The sequence below is a fragment of the Phalacrocorax carbo genome, chromosome 1 (assembly GCF_963921805.1).
Source record: "Phalacrocorax carbo chromosome 1, bPhaCar2.1, whole genome shotgun sequence".
Lineage (NCBI taxonomy): Eukaryota > Metazoa > Chordata > Aves > Suliformes > Phalacrocoracidae > Phalacrocorax > Phalacrocorax carbo.
Genome location: NC_087513.1, coordinates 121,732,803 through 121,748,833, shown reverse-complemented (window position 1 = coordinate 121,748,833; position 16,031 = coordinate 121,732,803). Strand labels below are relative to the sequence as shown.

At 40.7% G+C, this 16,031-nt stretch overlaps 1 long non-coding RNA gene across 1 annotated transcript in view; it reads right to left on the bottom strand.

Moving 5' to 3' along the window:
- Positions 1-12,819: 12,819 nt before the first annotated feature.
- LOC135317119 (uncharacterized) overlaps positions 12,820-16,031 on the bottom strand; it is a 185,933-nt gene continuing 182,721 nt past the window's right edge. The window contains exon 8 of the long non-coding RNA XR_010376236.1: positions 12,820-14,850. This is a non-coding gene — a long non-coding RNA (uncharacterized LOC135317119). The remainder of the gene's footprint in view (positions 14,851-16,031) is intronic.

Here is a 16,031-nt window from a genome sequence, read left to right as displayed (position 1 = left end):
TCAAGCCTTTACCATGCTCTTCTCCCAGTGGATTTCAGTAGATCTCAAGTCACTTTTCTTTGTTTCAGAGAAAAACATGTGGGTTTTCCTGGAACCATCTCTAAGAGGAAGTCAATACAGTTTACATGTAGATCCAATACAGGTTTTCAGAAACCTGTGTTTTTCATTTAAAAGAGAACAGCTCAGTTCCGGCAAACTGGGAAACGATGAGATTTTTTTTAATCTCCTTTGCAAATGATTGTAGCTAACTATGGATTTACAAATTAGCTGTCCATAACCACAAAACTCCCATGGAAATATATCCATTTTTGTCCACATCAACAGCTGAAATCATATTTATCTCTGTATTTATTAACCTGTTTCCTAATGCAACCACTTCCCCGGACCAGTCTTAGAGACACCATTGCTTATTAGAAGCAGTGGCAGTAAAACTGGCATGTATTTCTAAAAAGTGCTGTGCAAATCAATATAATTTCTTAATGGGTTAACCAAATAGCTGCCATGCTAACGGGTCACTGCAATTCTCTGTAAACATGTCTTTCTGCCTGGTTACACTTCTTTAGCAACTCCTCAGCCAGATGAAAGAGAAGTTACAGGGCCCCTCTTTCCGCTCTCTGCAGTCATTACAGCTCATAACGCTGCACTTCATGGCCTGATTGTCTTCCAACAGTTTGGATCTCTTTATGAGCCTTTAGAATATTTCCTTAAAATTTATTTCTAATGACTGCGTCTCTATCTTTCTATGCAACATATGCATTTATAAAGTGAGTATTTTATAATAGCAATGAATAGGATAGTCACATGGTTAACTGCCTAAGGACGGACTGTAAAATGTCTTGGAGGGAAAGAACTAGAAAAATCCCAAATTTTATATCAGCAAGTGCCAAACTTAATTAGGGGTCAGTTTGATATAACTAAAACTCCAGCTCTTTTGGTGGTAGTGCTCTGAACTTGCAGGTTGTGAAACTGAGTTAACTCCAGAGTAGTGATATAACTTGTTGTGTGAGTACCAAACACTTATCACCGTTCAGTAGACATCTTCCAAGATATGAGTATCTGATGCTCCAAAACGATAAGAATAAATATCAAACACTGAGCCAAGACAATCTAGTAGAACTCTTAACAGCTGGGGTGGCATCTCAGATGATAAAATACAGCCTCCTCACCGGCAATTGTTTTGGTTAGTGGAAACAGTTTTGTCAAATACATGGTGTTTTGCCAAAAATAATTAAAAAAAGGCACTGATACAGCTTTTTGTAGTTTCATACTGGATAATTTGCCACTGTTTGAGGCAACACAGTACATATCTGAATTGTCTTTTCTTCTCCTTCAATTCAACCTCATTTGCTGGGTTTTAGATTTTAATTTAGCCCATTCAAGCAGAAAGCATCAGCCACAAAGTTCAGATTGTGACTTAGGTCACAACTTCCCCGGAGTCTGCTGAATGACTGTATCGGTGCTTTTGGTTTAGGATCCTCTTTAGACTTCCTCTTCCCTAGTTGCAGTCGGAACGGGGCAAAGAGAGAGATGGCATCTCCTATTTTTCTTCTGATCAGGTCAAGCCAGGGTTGCATTTCATTTCCTTGCTTGCTTGTGAGGGCGGCATTCATGATGAAAATCAGCATAATGGTGGAAAAACGTGTACTAATGCTACATAAACAGAAGTTGGGCTTCAGATTTAAGAGTAGCCCTTGCCTAATTGTGGAATTTTTTTCTTTACTTCTCCATGCTGAAGGGTTATATCTTAAATATGTTAATATATGTTCAACACTAGGTCTAATACAGGGTTGAAATTATTTTACCACCTACATTTAATCATGGACTCATATGCCCCAATTACTTCACAGGTGCACAAAAATATCAAGATGAATAAAATTCCCTATATTTGGTTCAACATCCTTCTCCAACACTTCCATATGCTGAGTTTTCATCTGTTATTAGCAATGACTGATTTTTTTAAACAAGCTACAGTAGGAGATAGAATATTTTGTTGCCAGTTATTAAGATGAATGAATGACTCCTGAAAGCATGTTGGCCAAGTTACAAGGCACTAGCTGGTAACCACTTTATCAAATAAGAAAATCAATCCACAAAAAAAAAAGAACAGCCCAGAAAACCCCACAAACAAACAAAAAAACCCACCCCAAAACCCAGGAAGAGCAACAACTTGCAATTGCTCTTAGAAAGGCAAGTCTTAAAAGTAAAATCTTCAGGGTCTGTTCCTCTCCTGAGATTAATTTTCATAAAGGTTAAGTATACACCGTCAAGGGCAAAAAATGAAAGATGGACAAAGAATGCCATCATTATTTCTGTTCCTTAGAGTTGTTACGGATCATCCATTTATTGTTTCAACCAGTGTAGGAAAAGTAAGATTGTGAATGCCATCAGAATGTCTAGCGGTCCATCCTCTTCCCTCAGCACAACAGCATGCCATTCCCCAATGGCCCTGTAATATTACTGCAATTAACTTTACTAATAGCAACTAATAATGCACAAAGATGACCTGTCAAGCTATATATATAGGGACATAATATCATACATCAGAACAGAGGATCACAACTGTTCCTTTTTGGTTTTAAACTCAATGGGATAGCTTAGGATCTGATTCCATGAGTCTTCCACCATGCAGGTCCTTTGTCTGACTAGAGTATGTTGGAAATTGGGCATTTATTTACTCATAAGGATTTCCTGAGGAGCCAGAGAAATAAATTTTTCTATGGTCAAACCTCTTGATTTTCCCAGAGTCACAGAATAGTTGAGGTTGGAAGAGACCTCTGGAGGTCATCTTGTCCAACCCTGCCACTCACACAGAGCCACCTACAACCCATTGCTCAGGACCATGTCCAGACAGCTTTTGAATATCTCCAAGGATGGAGACTCTACGACTTCTCTGGGCAACCTGTGCCCAATATCAGTCACCCTCAGAGTGACAAAATGTTTCCTGGTGTTCTGATGGAGCCTCCTGTGTTTCGGTCAGTGCCCATTGCCTCTGGTCCTGTCACTGGGCACCACTGAAAAGAGCCTGGCTCTGTCCTCTTCCCTTCAGTTATTTATAGACATTTATGAGATCCCCCTGGGCCTTCTCATCTCCAGGCTGAGCAGTCCTAGCTCTCTGTATTTGCTCATAGGAGAGATGCTCCGTCCCTTAAACATCTTTGTGGCCCTTCAATGGACTCTCCAGTATGTCCTGGGAGCCCAGAACCCGACCCAGCACTCTAGGTATGGCCACATCAGTGCGGAGCAGAGGGGAAGGATCACCGCCCTCCACCTGCTGGTGACTGGCAAGTGGTGATTTTGCATCAATATTTTCTGTTCCAAGTGTTAAAATTAATTTGGAGGGGTCTTGGTATCTTCTATTCATGGGGCAATGTGCAAAAATGAGATATCAGCTATGCACAGGGGTGAGCAGTGTTGGGGCAGGGGACATCGGAGACTTGACTTTGTGAAACCTTTGGAAAAAATGAGGAGGCACGTTACTGCCAGCAGCTCCATCATAGCCATCTGGGCACTGTTGGCTGCAGAAGCTGGTGGTCTGCCTCACTCCCTGTGCATGATTGCACTAGGGTCCTCAAACCATCCTTACAGTGTGTATATAGGGAACTAATATTTTGCTTCTAAAATAGTTTGGGGTTTGTTTCTTTTTTAACTTTACTATTCTTTTTTAATTTATCAGGAAAGCCAAGGGAAATGGCATTATTGCCTAAAGGTCCTATTGCATCTTTTTAAAAATTGCTTGGACGGGAGGAAAAATGTTTATATATACAGTTAATATATAAAAAGATTATAAAAAGCACTAACATCTTCAGCACAGGGAATTTTCAGGGAAATTAACGACTAGCCGAAGTTAATGGCCCTCAGCTTCACGCTGGCCCATCAACTCTCCCAGTCAGTCATTAATTCCCAGGAAATGCCTTGTGCCGTGATTGTTGCTGCTTTAATACATTGAATTCAAGTTAAAGGCTTGACTTAATGTTTAGCCACTATAAAGTAAAACACAAGGAAGTGTTCCCACTGGACATATTCACTGTCAAATATATTTTTATTTACCTTATTTTCTATAGGTATTTAAATAGAGGAATTGAATACTTATTTACCAATTTGCTTTGGTTTTACCACTCATAATAGCATACAAAAAATCCTCTGTACATCTCTGTGATTTTTTCAGTGTTTCATTAAAGATATCTTATCTGAGTTCAAATATGACTGAATGTGCAAAATGGAGACATGACTATATTTAATAAGATGAATAAATTAAAAATTGATCAGAAATAGTTTTATTGTATCTAATTAATATCATACTAATTTCATTGTTCCAGAAAAAAGACACTATGATTATTTACAAACTGCAGTAAAAAGTGAAAAATCAATGACTGTTTTGGCCCCAAACCAATTGAAAGGTGGAAATCTGATGATGCCAGTTGTTCTTGTGAAATTTCTGCCATCCTGACCTCACTTGCAAAGAAATATGCTATCGAAAGGATTTTTTTTCTGCCATGTTCTGATAAACCTGAGTCAGATTTGAAAAAATATTTAGAGTGAATTCTGGTCTAAAAGCATGGTTTAATCTTTGTATTCTTCTCTACAGGTGAGAAAGTAAGGAAAATAACAAAAAGGAAGTTCAAATCTGAGTTTGAAATATCGAATATGTATTTCTAATATCTCCAGCAATGATGAAAATGTGCTAGGTTGTGGTTTTTTTTTTCCTTCAGGCATATTATGTTACTGAATTACTCTTTGGATATGCTTGGCCACATTTGAACACAGCCAGTTGACTTTCCTTCAAGACATGAAGAGAACAGATGAAGAAAAACCTTACTTTCTTCAACATTACACTCAAACTCTTGGTGTTTATACTTCATTCAATGGCCAAATAATGTACTCTTTCCACTGTGGAAAATAGTTGCACATGGGCTAGTTTTTGGTGCAGCTTCATTAAAGCAAACAGAGTTATGCCAGGGATAACTCTGACTTACTGTAATGTGACTATATTACTAAAGTGGTGTTTGATTGGATGTGTACATAAAAGCATATCAGAATCACTACTAGATTTCTGGATTAAGTTTTCAGGGGTCTGGCAAATGTCACACAGCCACTGTCATGCATTGTTCAAGACAGTATACGCTCAAAAGTCCTTGGGATGTGAGATGATGCTAAGTCAGGCCAAAATATGAGACAAAAGCTGCTTATAAAGGGATTCAGACAACTTAGTCTATATTTTGACTGATAAACTCCTGATGACTGACTTTGTACAAGCTACCTAAACTATGTCTGCATCAATTTGGCCAGACTGTAAGGTAAAGAGAGAGGAAAAGAAAAAAAGGTTATTGTCACTTTGAATATGACACCCTACACCGGCAGTCCTGCCAGTGCAACTCCTGTAGTATAATTCTGCATTACCATCAATTCCCCATTCTCTAGGATCAGGGGCTGGGACAAGTTGTGCATTGGGGTGATGCAAGTGTTGGAAGCACAGTGCAGAGACACCCACGCTGTTCATCCCTAGTTGGCTTCGGGTTGGAAACAAGGAGGCTAGCTAGAACCCGAATGGTTCGTGCAGAGCTGCTGGCTGTCTCTTCACCCAGTGATAGACAATCTGGATTACTCAAGTCACATAATGGATAGTTGGCTGCAATGGTAATGTGGCAAAAGCTCTCAACTGGCCCAGGCCTGCACTGTTAAATGTACATAAAATGTAGTCAGCCTATGTTCATCCCATCTCCCCAGCAGAGGAACTAGGAAAAGAACCTACAAAGAAAGAATGAGGATGGTTTGCAGCCACAGTGAGCCTCCCTGCACTAGTTTGCCTGCAGGCTCAGTCAGATCTCGGTGTGTTAGTCCACCACCCGGCTCTCATATGGATGGTACTTTCATAGCTGGGAACAGCACTTGGACTCTGTGTGAGTCAAGTGGTAGCTTCAGATACGATGCATAAATGTGAGGTACCTTATAAAAATCTGTAATTTTGCATCTGCTTTCCTGGCTGATTAATCTCACCTTGCAGGACAAACCTGATCTAAATTCTCCATTCTTGAAACCAGTGTTTCTTGCCCTTTCCTGATGAAACCTTTGAGATGTGCTGGGCAATCCATCTGCACATTTACATTACTGGCGTCAGCTATGTCTCTTTACAAAGTTGTCAACTCCACTTTGGATGTGCCATCTTCCCCTTTGTCAGTTGGCTGTTCTTCCCCCACCTCGGTTACCATCCTTATTACTGCACCTTTGCTCGCGAGGGGACGTGATCCTGGACATGCATCACATGGGGCATGGAGCAGAGGACAGTTGGTGGCTTTGTGCCACATTGTGCACTGCAGGCTGTCCTGCAGGACCCAGGTGAGCACCCCACAGGAGAAACATATTCCTGGCTGCATCTGTTGCAGCCTGGCTCTACTCAGCAGATGCACCAGGTCCTGTATCAGAGCCAGCAGCTGGCCCTCACACGGGGGCTCTGAAGCAGGACAGGGCCCTGCTGTTGCAGGCATGCAACAAGACATGGAAGGAAAGAAGGTTTGAGAATAAGCGGTACAGGCATGGAGGAGAAAGCTTCTAGTGAGAGTGGGAAGAGGTTGCCAACAGGGGGATGTGGGTCCTATCTGAAGAAACGCAGTGAATACAACTGGTCTCAGCACTGGATTTTTTTTAAAATTGTTTTACCGGGAACTAAATGGTCACCTGCATTCTATTTCAGACTCTGCCTTTTGTGGCAATGGAAGCAACATTCCAGACGTAAGCTGAACAGGACCCCGGCATGGGGAATTATGCCCAACTCTTCCCACAGCCTGAAGCAAGGGCTCTCTGCATGGTTGTAAGCTGATCCTATTTGTCTCAGTAGGGTGTTCAGGCTGAAGGCTAATGATGTTAATTGAAATGTCAACATTAGCTATTTAATTGCCCAGCAAACAAATATCATTCATCCCTATAGCTTTTTTTACATTTATAAAAAGGAAGTGTTTAATTTACTGTGGTAGGTAGATGTAGTGACAACCAGTTCCTAGAATTGCTACAGATCTTCTCCTCAAAACTGTGTCTGAATCAAGGTATTGCTTAGTTTGTATCTAAAAAATAATCCTCAGTTTTCCCATAGATACCACAAACGTAAACACTTCATAGCTGCTAAAATTGCTCGCTATCCCCTCAGCTAGCTGCAAACATATTCACATTTTAATATTTTTCAACAATGGTTATTATTTATTAAAATATTATATAAGAAATTTTAATAATTTATCATATAATAATTTACATTGTAATAATTTATGCAATATATTGAACTTTTCTTCAGTACAAGCAATGGCATCAAATCAGAAACTGAAAAACAGGGGACACTCTGAGTAGGTTGCACTGAATCTAATAAAAGCTAATAACAATAATAAACAAACAGCACTGCTACTCTCTGAAGGCACTGGGTTGCATAGGGAGCAATGAAAAAAAGCCTAATGTGAGAGCCTGTCTCATAATTCTCTAGTTTCTCTTAACATAAGCCACGGCGAATGTGTTGCAAGTTTTTTCAAACAGCACTACTGTGACAATTAAAGCATAGTCCCGACTCATCCTGCTGGAGAGATTATGTCTCAGGAGCCACCGGGCACCATGGCCATCTGATTTTCCCACTTTGGGAGAGCAAACCCTGGGCCAGAGGGGTGAAACAGTGGCAGGGCTCAGCGGCGCGCTACAGGGCCATGCACCAGCGGCACATCCCTGCCGCCGCCTGGGGGTCTGTTTCAGCTCCTGGAGGTCCGTGGTATATCTCCAACAGGAGATGCCTGTTACAAGCACAGCTCTGGCACAGTGAGATACTGCAGCTTACTGCCTGTCTCATCTTCAGTGTCACACCTGGGACGGCAACCCTGTACCCCACCGACCCCGACAGCTGAGCTGCCAGGCTGCAAGTGGGACTGGCTCTCCTTCCTTTTAGCTCAGGAGATCACTGCCACATGAGTCATGTTTGCAACAATTTTACCAATACAATTTAAAACCAAGAGTTACCACCACACACACCCCCATTAAGTAACGCACCATCAGACACCTTTCGCCCCCTCCCTTTAATTTCATCCATTCTAAGTTTTTCCAAACGATCAAAAGCTGATAATGCTGCTGGCCCAGTCATATTTTCCTCTTGTCAGCTAGTACTATTTACTTAGTAGACATACGGGATTATATCTGCTTTTCTTTTTTTGTTTCAAGTGCAACTTCGTTAAATACGGCCTGAAATTGCAAATAACTTGCTGTGAAGCTATAGTAAGCAGTTCAAAAGAGCATTCTGGCAGTAAAATTATTTTTAGCCAATTACGCTCTCTGTCTCTCTTGTCGTTGCCACTGCTCTTCAAGCAAGCTGCTGGTTAACATTTTAGAAGTAACTCACAGAGGCCTTGATGTGGTTTAATGTGCTCTTTGCCTTCTAAGGACCGTACATGCAAGTTTTGTTTGCATGCATCTGTTGTTAGGCTAGGTCATGCTACACCAGGGTACTGTACAGCTTGCCCAATAGCCTAATATACATTGTTATATAGTTCTGAACTACAGCTTTTAGCCTGTGTCCTGCAGCCTGTTACTGGGTGCCCACCTTTTTTAATATTAATGATCAACCATCATCTAAGCAAGGATTTTCTGAGGATGCCAGCACGGCATGGTTGAAATCTACTTTGCCAGATTTTCCTGAACAGAAAGTTCGTCTTCTAGGATTCATTACATTAAAAAAATATATATATAACATGTGCTCTTTCTAGGTGTCTAACACTCTCTTAGTTTATTTGGCCTCCAGAGTTGCTTCTCGGTACCGCAGCTCTGCCTGAAACTTCCTCACGCTCTGCCGCACTTTAGCAAAGTCCAGGTCTGGTGGCGAAGCTCAGCCCACAGTGCCTGCACATGGGGAATCCACTTCCCTGGTGAAATTCAGTTCCATTCACAGTCCCTTTTCATACGTTCATATTTACACAAAGGCAGCCTTCATGCTCCCAACTCCATTTCATCTTCCATGTTGTCCCTATACACAGCATAGTCTCCTTTTCATTCAAATCCTCCCTGGATTCACTTCCATTGTGCATTGTAGATACAGTCCCTTGACATAATGAACCGTCTCACAGCTGTAGAAATTATTGTTGAATAGTCGGTTCTCTTTAAAATGTTAGGATTAACTGTTACCCAGCTGGTATTCTGAATAGGAAGAACTACCTAATGGGCCTGTTTGATGCTGCCTGGTGCATGGGAGATGTTGAGAGATTTCTGCAGGGCAGCCGGGCAGCACCACGGTTTGGTAGGCTGAGAATGAAAAAGTCTGGTCACTTCCTTTCCGGATTAAATAACACCTCTGCCCTACAAATATATAAATGAGAAAATATGAATTTGAGGCTAATTATAATTTTCCATTAATAAGTCAAGCCCAGGTTTTGTCCAGAAAAAAAAAAAAAGAAGTGGCTGAGACATTCCAGTTTCAGGATCTGTGCTATTTCAAAACAAATATTCCAGTTTCACAATACTTGCGTCAGAGCCTGATCAATGCTAGCACGCAGCTTCATGTATGGATTACTGGTGCTAAAACTGCTCTCACTGGAATTTTTGATTCAGTTCTACTCAAAGTCCATAAAATGCATAGAGAACCAGAATTTTGAAACCAAATATTTCTGAAACCCAGAAAGCACAGGTTTCTGGTTTGGACCCGTACTCAGTCTGGAAAGGACATACTAGCTTGAAATGGATTGACTAATGCTGTTAAAGATATTACGGGCTTTCGGTATGAGTTCTACAAATCTTATAAAGTTTCATCCATTGCCAGTCTTACTATAGCATTTCCTCCTCTAGAAAAAGATCATGGTTTGAGACATTTGTCTCTACTAGTTTGCTTGCCAGTTTAAACACTTTTCCTGGTTTAAGATAATTATGAATCATTTAAAAATAGAGTCACAGAAAAAAGTCCTATAAAATTGTTTGCAATCAATTTAAATAATTAACCTTAGCTATTATAACCTATTAGACTGGGAGCACCTGCAGATGGTATCAATTTCTCATTTGTTGATGGTGGTTCAAAACATGGGTAAAATCCCAAGGAATTACAACCCAAAATTAAGAGAATAAAATTGTATTATTACAACTGAACTGGAGGGGAGTGTGGGGATTTGACTGCCTGAATTTATTCCTGGGAAAAATATCAGCCAGTAATCACAGTTGGGAGACCCAGAATGTGTTGCTTGCTATCACTTATTTTAGGTAACACAAGGGCATAGTGTAGAGATTAGCCTGATATAAATGTGGGAGAGTATTAAGGTCAAGAAGCCTTCCATACTTCCCAGAGCAAACATTATTTATGATCCACTGGGAAGAGCTATGCTCTATTACACTGAACAAACCCTCTGGCGAGGAATGGTGGGCTCGGACACCTTTGCAATTTATGAGATCCAGTCTTTATCTTTTGTAGGGCCAGAACAGCTTTTTGCTGATACATTGTCTCTAACCAGGAATATAAATATTAGACTGAAAAAATATACTAAAGGCTGAAATAGAAGTGTATGCAGGCCATTGGTATTCCTAAAATGGAAATATAATTCCTCTCTCCATGCATCCCTTAATAGGTTTCTGTTCTAATTGGCCTGAGAAGTGAAACTGTTGCTTGCTAGAATATCTATTTTCATATATGTATTAATCTAATGGGAATTCCGTTTCATCTTTCCCTATACGTAAGACTTCACAGACTGGATACAAATTGTAACTTTTAAGTAAGTGCTCCTTTTAGTGCCATACCCATGCCATGTTCAGCTTACTATGAACTGAGACGCTTCATGATGATGCTGAGAGTGCAGCAACTTCCATCACTGTGTGCAGTATTGGAAGAGCACAGGCTGTCCTGCATTCTAGGGTACCAAAGCGTTTCTCTTCTAAAAGATCTTTTCCAAATGTCTGCTCCTTTTACGTTTTTTGCTTTCAAAATGTAGCTTTCCAAGTTTGCTTTTGGATGCCTTTTGTTTTGCTTCGCTTTGTTTCATTTTGTTTCAATGAGAGCAAACGTTGTCAAATACATGCTCTCAGTCTCAGGTGTGGGAAAGCTCTCGTAAATCTTGTCAGTAAGGTATGTATAAATTACCAGTGATCCTAATTTCCTACCTCTCTGGAACACGATTAAATCAGTGAAACAGCCACTGGTTTTTGTTCCATCATTTCCTTTCCGGGTTTATTCTGTGATCTTCTGGACCAAGAGCGGGTTTCTCATACTAAAAAATATAAAACTTCTGCAGTTCTGTACCCAGGTATTAATTCTGGTTCCTGGCTTTTCTTCTGGAGAAAGAGTATTAAATTCCGGCTCTATTGCAGATAGTCACAAAACCCCTGCCAACCTCAATAGAGCCAGAATTTCACTCTGCGCTACCTGTGAAGCTTCTGCGCTGGGGTGCGTAGCATGTCCCCAGCTGGACCTCCGACTGCTGCACTGCCAGAGCAATGTGGCATCCCAGCGGGAGGGCTCCCGGTGTAAAGGCAGAGCATGCCCTTAAGTAATTTTAGTTTTCTAACCACTAAATGGATGTAAGTCAGGAAGGTTGCTACAGCAATACCTCTTGCAACTTCTCTCTTCTTGCCTTTTCTTTAACAAGCTGGACCTCAGTATCGATTTTTATCTCCTTTTATTATTATTATTAAAAATGTATCTTCTGTCTACTTTCCCAAGTATAAAAATAAGGTACAGATACTTGCATATTCCCCAAGATCTAATATGCTATGTCATATGCTTAGATCTTTTACTGCTCTTTAAGGAAGAAAAAAGGAGATGGACTTTTTTGTGGGTTGGGGTGTTTTTACTGTAAGAAAATGGAATTAAAATATAGCTGTATTGAATAATACAATACTGTTTTGTGTGTGTGTATATATATGTTTGTGTGCATGCCTATATATACATACAAATACACACGTATGTGATTTGAGTTTGCATGGCCAAGCATTAAATTATAGGCTATCGCTCTTGAGATAAAGCGCTTTTTTGACCTTTTTTAGCTCAGGATGGTACAGCCTTCACACGGCTGTTGAACTGAAGGAATGTAGCAGCAGTGTCAAGTCTGTGTCATGCATATATCATGGGACTTAGACTGTCATTCAATCCACAAGAATAGCTCACTATATGCTCTACACAGAAAAAAAAAATCTAAATGTGACTGTACTGAAGCAGTGATTTTAAAAATCCTAGTGTGTCCAAAATTCACTTCTTTTGATGTCAGTCCAGCCAAGTATAGTCTCGTGGTCATATGCCTCTCACAGTTAACTTCCTCTTTGATAAAGTCATGAAACCCAGCTGAAAATATGATATTCTGTGGTTTAAGAACTCGTTCAAAATTTAGGGTGCGCATTGTCAGAGCCATGTTTTAAATAAAGGATTTATGAATTCTGAGAAAGCATCAGTTCCTGCTCATGCTTTCTCTAGGGACAGTGGAGTCCTTTTTCAGGAGCATCGCTGAAGTTCAGAGAGAGCTGGGCAGTGGCGTGGTGGCAGCACCCAGGCACAGACACACGGAGCCAGACTAGCCATGCCTTGTGCCATGATCCTCTTTTCACTCTCCTTTTGTCCACCAAGACTGTAAGTGAAACGTATTTACAAATAACAGAATTATCTGTACCATGCGATTAGTTAAACTCTTTTTTAAAAACATGTGGGCTGGCCCCCTCTCCACCACAAGTGTTATAAATAACTTGCTTCCTGGCTGTCGTGTTGACAAACTGAACTCCTTCCACTACCTCCGCCACCCCCACCTTCTCCCTTCACAAACACATGCTACTTCTCCCAGGGCTTCAAAGTTCATTTCTCAAACACTTTTTTTTTTTTTTTTGGGGGGGGGGGGCGGGGGGGGGCGGGCAGGAGGGAGGAAAAAGGAATAGGGGTGTTCCCATAGGTCAAAAACAGCAATTAAAACTAAATCCTTTCTTCTTGTATGCTGGCACATGCAAGCACTAAGCCCCAACCTGTTTTGAAAGTGACACGAAATATTAGCATGGAGATACACAGATTAGAAATCTTGAAGTTCAGAAATACTACAGTACTTTTTAGGTGGCACCGAGGTGGACTGAAATCCAGCCAGGTGTTGCACAGGTGTAGACACTTCCAGCTTGCATCTTCCTTAGCTGTCTCGGTGATGCTCATTTAAACTCCTATTCCAAAGCTTTATGCTCTTACTTAAAGGCTGGCTAATGACTGACCTTGTGAAGATCCCTTTTCAGTGCCAATGATTCAATTGTATTCAAGCATGTCTGAAACTGAAATATTCCCCGATGTAAATGCAAAATCCTTACTTTATACTGCATACACAAGCACAAAATACCTTCTAGCAAGTGCTTCATGTCCAGTGCTTTACGCACAGGGCTGAAGGGTTGTCTTTCTGCATCAGAGTCATTAAGATCCAGAAATAACTAAAGAGAAGTTTCAGGTGACCCACCGTAAGCATGTCGCAAGTTAAGTGAACAGACTTAGTGCTAAGGATGTATCTCTGTCTCTTGTTCGGGAGTCTCCCAAATGCTGACTTGTTTTTTACCTATATGAAGCATCTGATGTCACTTTTCTGTGTGGGTGGAAAATGCTGTACAAAGGTTAAACAAGTTCTTTCATCCTTGCTCATGAAAGTAAGCTCGTATTGCATTTCCAGTAACCAAGTGCATTACTATAACAGGTTGGGGATTTATTTTATGCATACGTGTGTACTTCTGGTGACTAACTGGCCGTGTGTTCTCTCCCTTCCTCTTAATCTTGCTCAAATTATTGCTTAATCTGAATGCTCTTTTGGCCTGAGTTTATAAAGATAGTGCATCCAACATTTCCAGCTATCAGTAAGTAGGACCACAGAAACTGTACCTGCTCTGCATGCTACAGGAAGGAGGTTTTTAGGAATTAAAGTGTAAAGAAAGACTTGCATGCCATGAAATAGCCTGTTTCTTCAGACAAGTACTGAAACAGAAAGCCTTCTCTGAGTATGGCATAGGAGTATGCTTTTACATTTGAGCATAGGAAAAATCCCTCCCACTGACAGTAGCTTAATACTAAGCAACCGCTTCTGAGCTTTGTTAGATGGAGGCCTATAAAAAAAGCTGGAATCAGTGGAATTACTTCAGTGGATATAATGCACTAGAGCTGCCAAAAAGCCTTTGATAAAGCTTCTTTTTTTTTCCCAGAAAGGCTGTTTAACACACATGGCAGACTGGGATGCCAGAGAAACCCTCCTCATGGCTAGGACAGGAAGGCCATGAGCAAGGTGCCCTCAGAAATGTGGCTGAGGAGATTTACGCAAGTCATTTTTTGCTAGTGTAGTTCCCGTACTGCAGGAAGGTAGGTGTATCAGCACAGAGATCATCACAGCTACCTAACAGAGGCTGTGCAAACCATGAGGGCTCGCAGCCTCCCACACTACCTACTGCTGCCAGCTTCACCTGAGCTAACAAGTTCAAAGGCAGCTCAGATGTGCCTGCATGATCTCGGGTAACAACTCTGCACTAACAACTGGAGCAGAGTACAGAGGCGTGAAATGAAGAGTAAGTACAAACAACCTAGATGGCCTGACAGAAACTGAGGCAGAGGGTGTCTCATGTCTTCTAGCAGGGCTGTTGATGGGAATGAACCCAAGAAAGGTCTATGTGATTATGTGGGAGCATCTGCAGAACACACACACACACAGAGGCAGATATCTAGTATTGGCCAAAATTCAGGAAAAACATGGAGAGGACCCTAACAAGGCCAAGTGAATGGCAGCCCAGTACATATTGATAAATAAAAAGCAGCAACCACTAGTAGAAGTCACAGGCAATTCATTGACGTATAAACTGTGACACTCTGGAAAAGGGCTGGATCACAACAGTTCTGCAGGAAAGCTTCTGTAGAGTACGTCATCTGTGCTAAAAAAAAAAAAAGGCAAATGATGTATTATAAGGCATAAGAAACAGGGTGGAAAATACATTATAAATAGCATAATGTGATAGGTAAATGAATAATACACTGCCAACTGGGATGCTGCGTTCAGTTTTGGTCAGTGCTTTTATAGGAGATAATACAGTAACAGAGGGGATTCAGATAAAAAATAATTAAAATAAGTAGAGGAATAAAGAATTTTTTATATGAAAACATAAAAAGGGTTAGGTCCATTTAAAGGCAAAATAAGGAGTATATCAGAAGTTGCAATATGATGACTCTAATCCAAAGGAAATACCCTGTGCTCCTATTCAACAGTTCTGTCATTCAAAAAGTGGAAACATTACATGATAAAAATCCATAAGGGGTGAGAAAAGACTGCATTTTTCACACAGCACAAATACAAAATTACTCTCTGGAACTCTTTGTTCTAGCAAGATTAAAATGGACTGGACACTTATAAAGAAAATTAGAATATGCAAATTTGTTAAGTTCAAGAAATATTTTTCAAGAAGTTATATTACCATCTTTAGATTAAACAGATCCTGGTCCAATATCATATGCCAATTCCAGCATAGAGTCAGAAGAGGAAAAAGGAAGTATGGGAGGGAAGGTGGCATGAAAATAGTTTTTCTATGACTAATGGCATTGCTGCTTCAAATATGGTATCTCATGCCCTGTTGATATTAGATGTGAGAGTCACAAGTTATTCATGAAGGTAGGATTTACCCTTTTCCAACGGCAAAGCTCCTGGCCCTATCCTTGCATTGCTGTAAGCCAGTGAACTTTCAGCTCTGCATGTTTGCATGCAGAGAACCCACTGCTGGTGCAGACCCAAATGGTGCCAGCCCTGTGCCTCAGGCCAGAATAACACTGAGGACAAAATCCACTTCTGGTGTGGAAAGGAGAAAACATTTTACTGACAAATGATTTAAAAGAAAATAATAATACTGAGAGCTATTTGTAACTGTTTGGGAAAAACTGAACAATTCCCAGTAGAGACAGACTGGCAGGCAGTGTGTGGAGGAAACACTCCAGAGCTAATTAATTTATTACATAAATCCATGGCTTATCAAGTGATTATCACTCCATATAAATGCCGTGAGCAAAAAAGGAATATTAGGGCTTTCAGGAGCATCGACCAGCATCCTTTTGGGAGGAAAGGACC